This window comes from Entelurus aequoreus, linkage group LG11 (assembly GCF_033978785.1).
Source record: "Entelurus aequoreus isolate RoL-2023_Sb linkage group LG11, RoL_Eaeq_v1.1, whole genome shotgun sequence".
In the NCBI taxonomy this organism is placed as follows: Eukaryota; Metazoa; Chordata; class Actinopteri; order Syngnathiformes; family Syngnathidae; genus Entelurus; species Entelurus aequoreus.
The window spans coordinates 32237050-32243049 of NC_084741.1; the positions used below are offsets into that span (position 1 = coordinate 32237050).

Here is a 6000-nt window from a genome sequence, read left to right on the forward strand (position 1 = left end):
ATATTCAGTTGAATGCACTACAAAGACAAGATATTTGATGTTCAAACTCATAAACTTTTTTTTTTTTTTTGCAAATAATAATTAACTTAGAATTTCATGGCTGCAACACGTGCCAAAGTAGTTGGGAAAGGGCATGTTCACCACTGTGTTACATGGCCTTTCCTTTTAACAACACTCAGTAAACGTTTGGGAACTGAGGAGACACATTTTTTAAGCTTCTCAGGTGGAATTCTTTCCCATTCTTGCTTGATGTACAGCTTAAGTTGTTCAACAGTCCGGGGGTCTCCGTTGTGGTATTTTAGGCTTCATAATGCGCCACACATTTTCAATGGGAGACAGGTCTGGACTACAGGCAGGCCAGTCTAGTACCCGCACTCTTTTACTATGAAGCCACGTTGATGTAACACGTGGCTTGGCATCGACTTGCTGAAATAAGCAGGGGCGTCCATGGCAACGTTGCTTGGATGGCAACATATGTTGCTCCAAAACCTGTATGTACCTTTCAGCATTAATGGCGCCTTCACAGATGTGTAAGTTACCCATGTCTTGGGCACTAATACACCCCCATACCATCACACATGCTGGCTTTTCAACTTTGCGCCTATAACAATCCGGATGTTCTTTTCCTCTTTGGTCCGGAGGACACAACGTCCACAGTTTCCAAAAACAATTTGAAAAGCCGACGGCGTTTCTGGGTGTTGTTGATAAACGGTTTTCGCCTTGCATAGGAGAGTTTTAACTTGCACTTACAGATGTAGCGACCAACTGTAGTTACTGACAGTGGGTTTCTGAAGTGTTCCTGAGCCCATGTGGTGATATCCTTTACACACTGATGTTGCTTGTTGATGCAGTACAGCCTGAGGGATCGAAGGTCACGGGCTTAGCTGCTTACGTGCAGTGATTTCTCCAGATTCTCTGAACCCTTTGGTGATATTACGGACCGTAGATGGTGAAATCCCTAAATTCCTTGCAATAGCTGGTTGAGAAAGGTTTTTCTTAAACTGTTCAACAATTTTCTCACGCATTTGTTGACAAAGTGGTGACCCTCGCCCCATCCTTGTTTGTGAATGACTGAGCATTTCATGGAATCTACTTTTATACCCAATCATGGCACCCACCTGTTCCCAATTTGCCTGTTCACCTGTGAGATGTTCCAAATTAATGTTTGATGGGCATTCCTCAACTTTATCAGTATTCATTGCCACCTTTCCCAACTTCTTTGTCACGTGTTGCTAGCATCAAATTCTAAAGTTAATGATTATTTGCAACAACAAAAAAAGTTTATCAGTTTGAACATTAAATATGTTGTCTTTGTAGCATATTCAACTGAATATGGGTTGAAAATGATTTGCAAATCATTGTATTCCGTTTATATTTACATCTAACACAATTTCCCAACTCATATGGAAACGGGGTTTGTATTTTTAGGAAAACTAATACAAAACCTCACAATAAAGTCTGATTGAATGCTAAAAATGTTATGACAGACCGCCTTAAAAACGGAATGGAATTTAATTTTTTTCTATGAACGATAAAACCTTGAATATTGAGAACATATGAACGTCACACACCCTCTCAATCCACATATTTTACAATCAAGCCAAATGCAACAAACAGCGAAATATGAACGTGAAGGGTAAAAAAACAAAAAACATCTGCAATCTGATATATGTGATATATCACTAAGCTTTAGAACTTTCTTGTAAAAATCTCCTTCCGCGTCTGTCCCTGACACCTGCATTTTCAGGCTCGCTCTGGAAACACTCTGTGGAAACGCTCCCCACCCACACTGCTTGGTGCCTCGTCTGAGCTGCTGTGACGTAGATTACCATAGTAACTAGTAGGGTTGTACGGTATACGAGTATTAGTATAGTACAGCGATACTAATGAATCATATTCGGTACCATACCGCCTATGAAAAGTACCGGTCCGCCACACCTAAGATTTTTTGTTCAAATAAAGCCAATAATGCAATTTTTTCTGGTCCCCTTTATTTAGAAAAGTGTCGAAAAGTATCAAAATAATATTGTTATCAGGACAACACTAGTCACTAAAATATCATGCAAATGCACAGATTTCAACCATTGAAATATGTTGTATAGTTCAAGACTTACGGTCATTAGAAAACATCACTGCACATCATAATGGTTGCTACAATTTCCATCTTAAAGATCTAAAAAAAATATTTGGGAATATCCGGCGGGCCAGATGGAAAAGCTTAACGGGCCGCATGTGGCCCCCGGGCCTTAATTTGTCCAGGTCTGGATTATACATTAGTTTCTAAAACCTTCTACTTTCTCAACGCTTATAGCAACTATAGACAAAAGTATTGGAACAGCCCGGGAGTTTAACAACGCTGTATACTGACACATTTCCTGACTTTGTGGCTTACCTTCAGTCTTTCTAGTTATTTTTCTTTATGTAAGGTGGTGGTTATCATTACTAACTGGAGGGAGGAGAAATTACAAGAGATGTGCCACGCATGTGTTTCGACGTATGCAAAGGGTGCAAGTGCGATGACTTTGTGGATTTTGTTTCTACCTATTTCTAGGATGCAGGTGGTGGTTATCATTAATAATGATTCATAATGGAGGAGCAATTGCAAACATGACACGCACGTTGCGTGAGCAAAGGGGTGCCATGTGCGCTGACTTTGTTGATTATGTTAAGTCTTTTTACTTATTGCTAGGATGCAAGGTGGGGGTTATCAATAACAACTAGCGGAAGGAGCAATTATAATATATTATATTATATATATATATATATATGTATTAACATTATATAAAAATATGATATAATAATATATCAGAATATATTATATACTGCATAAATAATATGTACATATTACATATGTTATATTTTATATTGCTACTATGGTATATTTTATACCTGCATTATCCTTTCCATCCTTACACTTTCCATCCTTTGAAACTGAGCTACTGTGTGGAACAATTTCCTTTGTGGATCAATAAATTAGTCTAAGTCCAAGTCTAAATGTGATTTGCATGTGCTTGAGCTTTGGCGTGAGCAAATGTGTACTGCGTGTGTTGACTTAGTGGATTATGTTGAGTCTTTGTACTTATTGATGATGCAAGGAGGTGACTAGCATTAATAACTAGTGTGAGAAAAAATCAGTCTCTAATCATTTTGTGAATGTTCCGCATGTGTCCGTCTTTGAGTGCGTTACTGAGAGACTTCTTTACAGTAACTTTGAGCAAGGTGGTGGTTAGCAATATTAACTGGCGGGAGGAGCGATTGTATTACTGACTGTCTGTGACACTTTTGCATGCATGCGTGTGAGCGAGAGTGTTTTGCCTTTGTGTTAATTTGACAATTTTTTAAATCATACAATGTGATGATTGTCATCAATAACTGGTGAAACACATTAATTCCCTGACACAAGCATCTACAAAAATTTAAAAAAATAAAAATGTGTATATGTGATGTGTTTAAAAAAAGAAAAAAATATATAAAATATGTAATACATGTACATAATGGGGAGGGAAAATTTTGGAACTTTAAGGTAAGAAGTGTAACTTTTTTCAAAATATATTACTGATCAAAGTCAATGTTGTCAATAATGACCTATTGCACTCTTTGTCTAATTTTTGGAATATATTCCACATTGTATGGTACTACTTTTGGAAAACTCATAGCTTCTAATGACAAAAAGGGCATACAAATGGAAAAAATACTTTTTTTTCCATATGATGAAAAATGATTCCATATGATTTTTTTGATGATTGGGTCGAAAGGTGATGGAAACATTTGATGAAGTGAATCATAATCATATTTATGATAAATGATAAATGGGTTATACTTGTATAGCGCTTTTCTACCTTCAAGGTACTCAAAGCGCTTTGACAGTTCTTCCACATTCACCCTTTCACACACACATTCACACACTGATGGCGGGAGCTGCCATGCAAGGCGCTAACCAGCAGCCATCAGGAGCAAGGGTGAAGTGTCTTGCCCAAGGACACAACGGACGTGACTAGGATGGTAGAAGGTGGGGATTGAACCCCAGTAACCAGCAACCTTCCGATTGCTGGCACGGCCACTCTACCAACTTCGCCAAAATCATAATGTTATCAAGTATCTACTTATTCCACTTTGAGCCTCATTTTTGGAAAATACTGCATATTTTGTGTTTTCCCCTTAAAAAAAACTAAAGTTCTGACTTCTTTAATAGATTTAGAGTTGATGAAAAGATTTGATGATGTGAATGCAAAAAAAATATATATTCATTTTTACTGCACTTTTATTAAAAAAAAGGGACTGTTTTGGAACCTAAGGGTAAATAAAACAAGTTTTAAAATAAATAAATAATTCAATCAACAATGATGCATCAAAATATATATTTTTTTAATTCTGCAAATTTTGTAATTTGAAAAACTTAGGGGTCCTCATGACAAAAGGTGATACATAAGATGAAAACAATTGTTTTAAATAATAAATGATCAGGTTTAAAGTTGATGAAAAGATTGGATGAAGTGAATGAGAAAAAAATAGTGTACATTTTTATGAAAGAGACTGTTGAGACTGTTTGAAGAAAAAAATATAATTTAAATCATAATAATGCTTTAAAATCGATGTTATGAATTATTGACAAACTATAATTACCTAATTCAATTTATTATATTTAATTTTTGGAAAATATTGGTTGGTTGAAAACAATTGGTGAAGAAAAATATATGTCACCTTATTTTTTTTTACACTTTTAGTAGAGATCGTTTTGGAAACATTGGGGTAACAAGTGTAACTTCATATTTATATTAAAAAAAAAAAAAAAAAAAGGAAAAGCAGTTGGTTTGTTGACAATGTCAATTGTATTACAGATAGACACATATATTACAACATAATTATAATTAAATTGTAATGCATCCAAATTAACGTTTTTAATTAGTGACTTATTCCACTTTGTACCTCGTTTTTGGAAAATACTGCATTTTCTGTGTTTTTTCTTTTATAATACTTATGACAAAAAGAGCATAAAAAGATGGAAAACTATTTTAAAATAACAAAGGACTTCATTATTAGATCCAGAGTTGATGAAAAGATTTGATGACGTGAATGCAAAAAATATATATTTATACATTTTTGTTGCACTTTAATGAAAGGGGCCGTTTTTGGAACCCAAGGGTAAATAAAACGTGTAAGTATTTTAGAAAATACACAAACAAATCACCAATAATGCATCGAAATCAATGTTCTCAATTACTAACCTAAGTTTACTTCGTTAAATACTGCATAATTTGTATTTTACCTTTGACAAACTTGGGGTCCTTATGACAAAAAAGGCTTAAAAAGATGAACAACTGATTTTTAAAAATGTTAATTATATCTATGTTTAGGTTGGTAGCTGATGAAGTAAATGTGAGTTTTTTGCACTTTTATGAAAGGGGCTGTTGTTTAAAGTTGAAAAAAGTATATAATGCTTCAAAACCAATGTCATCAATTAGTGAAACAAGCAAAGCTCCATACTACATCACATTTTGGATATTAAAACATTTGACTTAAAAACTTGACAAATACAAAAAAATGTCTGAAGTGGTTGAACAAATTTAATGACAAAAAATATATGAATATGTTCCCTTTTTTTTTTTTACTTTTATAAAAGAGTTTTGGGACAAAAAGTGTAACTTCATATTTAATAAAAGAGAACAGCAGCTGGGTGGTTGACAATGTCAACAATGTTAAAGATAGTCAAAAAAAGAACACCGTAATATAAATCAAAAAGGCAGTGCTGGTCCAAAGCTTTAAGTTAAATCATATACAACACCTGAAACATTCCTATATACAGTAAGTTCTTATGTACAGTAACAGAGAGCATTAAAAGAAAAGTGAGCATGAATGCATTGCAAGGTCACATTCATTAACTGGCAATAAGACTGGGCCATACTTCCAATTGTTGCGCAACACTTTGTTTCCCCCCAAAACATTTGGCTTGGTGCTGACGCTGCATACCAACTAGTGTGTTCTCTTCTCACCACAACTAAA

At 34.9% G+C, this 6000-nt stretch overlaps 1 protein-coding gene across 3 annotated transcripts in view; it reads right to left on the reverse strand.

The window, feature by feature from the left end:
- Positions 1–5546: 5546 nt before the first annotated feature.
- The window catches only part of nbeal2 (neurobeachin-like 2), a 148754-nt gene continuing 148300 nt past the window's right edge, over positions 5547–6000 (reverse strand). For all 3 annotated transcript variants that reach the window (XM_062062974.1, XM_062062973.1, XM_062062972.1), the window contains exon 55: positions 5547–6000. This exon is cut by the window's right edge and continues 935 nt beyond it. The gene's annotated coding sequence lies outside the window, so the exon portion shown is untranslated.